The sequence below is a fragment of the Arachis duranensis genome, chromosome 10, assembly GCF_000817695.3.
Source record: "Arachis duranensis cultivar V14167 chromosome 10, aradu.V14167.gnm2.J7QH, whole genome shotgun sequence".
Taxonomy (NCBI): Eukaryota; Viridiplantae; Streptophyta; class Magnoliopsida; order Fabales; family Fabaceae; genus Arachis; species Arachis duranensis.
This window is the reverse complement of record NC_029781.3, coordinates 76,412,142-76,416,987: the sequence shown is the minus strand read 5'-3', so window position 1 is coordinate 76,416,987 and position 4,846 is coordinate 76,412,142. Positions and strand designations below refer to the sequence as shown.

Here is a 4,846-nt window from a genome sequence, read left to right as displayed (position 1 = left end):
CTCACGTAAGGTATTACTTGGACGACCCAGTGCACTTGCTGGTTAGTTGTGCGGGATTGCAAAAGTGTGATTGCAATTTCGCGCACCAAATTCCCAACTAAAACTAAAACTAAGTGAGAATGAAAAAGTGTCCAAGTCATAGTGATAAGCGGATAATTTATATGCTTTTTGGCATTATTTTTAGGTAGTTTTTAGTATGATTTAGTTAGTTTTTAGTATATAATTATTAGTTTTTATGCAAAAATCACATTTCTGGACTTTACTATGAGTTTGTGTGTTTTTCTGTGATTTCAGGTATTTTTTGGCTGAAATTGAGGGACCTGAGCAAAAATCTGATTTAAAGGCTGAAAAAGGACTGAAGATGCTGTTGGATTCTGACCTCCCTGCACTCGAAGTGGATTTTCTAGAGCTACAGAAGCCCGCGCGCTCTCAATTTCGTTGGAAAGTAAACATCTTGGGCTTTCCAACAATGTATAATAGTCCATACTTTTCCCGAGATTTTATGGCCCAAATTGGCGTCAAAACGCCGGTCAGAGACCCTTTTCTGGCGTTAAACGCTAGAACTGGCATAAAAGTTGGAGTTAAACGCCCAAACTGACACCAGAGCTGGCGTTTAACTCCAAGAGAAGGCTATGCATGTGAAAGCTTCAATGCTCAGCCCAAGCACACACCAAGTGGGCCCTGGAAGTGGATTTCTGCATCATTTACTTATTTCTGTAAACCCTAGGCTACTAGTTCACTATAAATAGGACCTTTGACTATTGTATTTTCATCTTTTGATCATCTTTGATCTTGGGATCAGGTATTTGAACCCTTTTTTGATTGTTTCATGTATTTGGGAGGCATGGCCATTCGGCCATGTCTAGACCTTGTTCTTATATATTTTCAACGGTGGAGTTTCTACACATCATAGATTAAGGTGTGGAGCTCTGCTGTTCCTCATGAATTAATGTAAAGTACTATTGTTTTTCTATTCAATTCACGCTTATTCTTGTTCTAAGAAATTCACTCGTACTTTAACCTGATGGATGTGATGATCTGTGACACTCATCATCATCCTCCCTTATGAACGCGTGCCTGACAACCACTTCCGTTCTATCTGTGAAAGCTTGAGTGTGTATCTCTTGGCCTCCTGGTTCATGATGCATGGTTGCCTCTCCTGACAACAGAGCCTTCCATTCCGTGAGATCAGAGTCTTCGTGGTATAAGCTAGAATCAATTGGCAGCATTCTTGAGATCCGAAAAGTCTAAACCTTGTTTGTGGTATTTCGAGTAGGATCTGGGATGGGATGACTGTGATGCACTTCAAACTCACGACTGTGGGGAACAGTGAGAGTGCGCAAAAGGATCGATGGATCTTATTCCGACACGATCGAGAACCGACAGCTGATTAGCCATACGAAAAACTGTAGAGGACCATTTTCACTGAGAGGATGGATGGTAGCCATTGACAATGGTGATCCACCTACATACAACTTGTCATGGAAAGGAGTATGAATGATTGGATGAAGGCAATAGGAAAGCAGAGGCTTAGAGGGAACAAAGCATCTTCATACGCTTATCTGAAATTCCCACCAATGAATTGTATAAGTATTTCTATCCTATTTTATGTTCTATTTCATTCTTTTAATTTTCAAAACCCCATAACCATTTGAATCCGCCTGACTGAGATTTACAAGATGACCATAGCTTGCTTCAAGCCGACAATCTCCGTGGGATCGACCCTTACTCACGTAAGGAGCTTGGACGACCCAATGCATTTGCTGGTCAGCTGCACGAAGTTGTGAATCACGATTTCATGTACCAAGTTTTTGGCGCCATTTCTGGGGATTGTTCGAGTTTGGACAACTGACGGTTCATCTTGTTGCTTAGATTAGGTATTTTTTCTTTTTTTCTTCAGAATTTTTAAAAGCAAATTCTAGAGTTTCAGATGATGCTTTTATCATCACAAGAGCTCGTTGATTCCCATCAATTTGGCTGTTGTATGTGATGTCATGTTGAAGCTTGGTTGACCATGTCTAATCCTTATAAACTGAAGCTTTAGACTAACATTGCATGATTCCTGGAATTCGTATTAAAAATTTTGAATTTCTTTATTTTCCTTCTCAAAATAATTTTTGAAAAAAAATTTAAAATCATAAAAATAAAAAATATTTTGTGTTTCTTGTTTGAATCTAGTGTCAACTTTTAAGTTTGGTGTCAATTGCATGTTTCTATTTTTCTTGCACTTTTCGAAAATATATGCATGGTGTTTTTCGTGATCTTCAAGTTGATCTTGATGATTTTCTTTGTCTGATCTTTAAATTCTCTTGTTTTGTGTCTTTTCTTGTTTCTCATGTGAATTCTCAATTTGTTAGTGTCTCTAGTATGAAAATTTTTAAGTTTGGCGTCTTTCATGTCTTTCTTTTCTTAAAAATTTTCAAAAAAAAATATGTTCTAGACGTTCATCTTGACATTCAAAGTGTTCTTGCATGCATTGTTTATTTGATCTTAGTTTTTCATGATTAGTTTCATTCTGTTGTTTTTCTCTCTCATCATTAAAAATTCAAAAAAAATTTAAAAATTATGTCTTTTCAAGTCAATAATACAGAGAATTGAAGATTCAGAACATACAGCAGAGGAATCACAGAGAAAAAGCTGGGCGTTCAAAACACCCAGTAAAGAAGGATTTCTGGCATTTAAACGCCTACCCTAGCTGGGTGTTTAACGCCCAAGAAGGTAGACAAGTGGGCGTTAAACGCCAGAATGGATACCATTCTGGGCGTTTAATGCCAGGATAGCACCAATGAGGTAGTTTTGTTTTCAATTCAAATCTTTTTCAATTTTTCAAGTTTTAAAACTAATTTTTCAAAATCTTATCTTTTCATATCCTCTCTTATCAATCATATCTTTTTCAAAATCAAATCTTTTTCCTTTTTCTTTTAATATTTTCAAAAATCCTTGCTAACAATTAATGTTGTGATTCAAAAATTTCAAGTTTGTTACTTTCCTGTTAAGAAAGGTTCAATATTTGGATTTTAGAATCATATCTTTTAATATCTTGATTAGTCAAGTCATCAATTTTAAAAATCAAATCTTTTTTTTAAATTTGTTTTTCAATCATATCTTTTCAAACATATCTTTTTCAATCAAATCTTTTTCAAATCATATCTTTTTCAAATTTTAATTTCAAAATTCTTTTCTAACTTCTTATCTTTTTAAAACCACCTAACTACTTTTCTCTCTCTCTAATTTTCGAAAATCACTAACCTCTTTTTCAAAATTCTTTTTTATTAACTAATTGTTTTAAATTCTAATCTCTTTTTATTTCAAAAAAATTTTCGAAAATTCCCTCTCTCATCATTTTCTATTTAATCACTAACACTCCTCCTCTCTTAATAATTCGGACCCCCTCTCTTTCTATAAGTTCGAATTCCTCTCTCTACCGCATCCTTCTATTCTTCTTTTCCTCTGACACATCAAAGAATCTCCATACTGTGACATAGAGGATTCCATACTTTCTTTGTTTTCTTCTCTCTCATATGAGTAGGAACAAAGATAAAGGCATTCTTGTTGAAGTTGATCCTGAACCTGAAAGGACTCTAAAGAGGAAGCTAAGAGAAGCTAAAGCACAACTCTCTAGAGAGCACCTGACAGAAATTTTTGAAAAAGAAGAAGACATGGCAGCCGAAAATAATAACAATGCAAGGAAGGTGCTTGGTGACTTTACTGCACCAACTCCCGACTTCTATGGGAGAAGCATCTCTATTCTTGCCATTGGAGCAAACAACTTTGAGCTTAAGCCTCAATTAGATTCTCTAATGCAACAGAATTGCAAGTTTCATGGACTTCCGTTGGAAGATCCTCATCATCAGTTCTTGGCTGAATTTTTGCAAATCTATGACACTATTAAGACCAATGGAGTTGACCCCGAGGTCTACAGACTTATGCTTTTCCCTTTTGCTGTAAGAGACAAAGCTAGTATATGGTTGAACTCACAACCTAGAGACAACCTGAACTCTTGGAAAAAGCTAGTCAATGCCTTCTTAGCTAAATTCTTTCCACCTCAAAAGATAAGTAAGCTTAGAGTGGAATTTTAAACCTTCAAACAGAAGGAAGGTGAATCCCTCTATGAAGCTTGGGAAAGATACAAGCAATTGATCAGAAGGTGTCCATCTGACATGCTTTCAGAATGGAGCATCATAGGTATCTTCTATGATGGTCTGTCTGAGTTATCCAAGATGTCATTGGACCATTCTACAGGTAGATCTATTCATCTGAAGAAAACGTCTGTAGAAGCCTAGGAACTCATTGAAATGGTTGCAAATAACCAGTTCATGACACTTCTGAAAGAAATCCTGTGAACAATGGGACAACACAGAAGAAAGGAGTTCTTGAGATTGATACTCTGAATGCCATATTGGCTCAGAACAAAATATTGACTCAGCAAGTCAATATAATTTCTCAGAATCTGACTGGATTGCAAGCTGCATCTGGTAGTGCTAAAGAAGCCTCCTCTGAAGGAGAAGCTTATGATCCTGAGAATCCTGCAATGGAAGAGGTGAATTACATGGGAGAACCCTATGTAAACACCTATAATTCTTCATGGAGAAATCATCCAAATTTCTCATGAAAGGATCAACAGAAGCCTCAACAAGGCTTCAATAACAATAATGGTAGGAGAAACAGGTTTGGCAATAGTAAACCTTTCCCATCATCTTCTCAGCAACAGACAGAGAATTCTGAGTAGAGCCTCTCTAGCTTAGCAAACATAGTCTCTGATCTATCTAAGACCACACTAAGTTTCATGAATGAAACAAGATCCTCCATTAGAAATTTGGAGGCACACGTGGGTCAGCTGAGTAAG

The 4,846-nt window shown here is 36.5% G+C and overlaps 1 non-coding gene across 1 annotated transcript; it reads right to left on the bottom strand.

The window, feature by feature from the left end:
* Positions 1–4,058: 4,058 nt before the first annotated feature.
* LOC127743303 (small nucleolar RNA R71) lies at positions 4,059–4,162 on the bottom strand. Its single transcript, XR_008004697.1, has one exon. It is a non-coding gene; the product is annotated as a small nucleolar RNA R71 (small nucleolar RNA).
* Between the last annotated feature and the right edge of the window lie 684 nt (positions 4,163–4,846).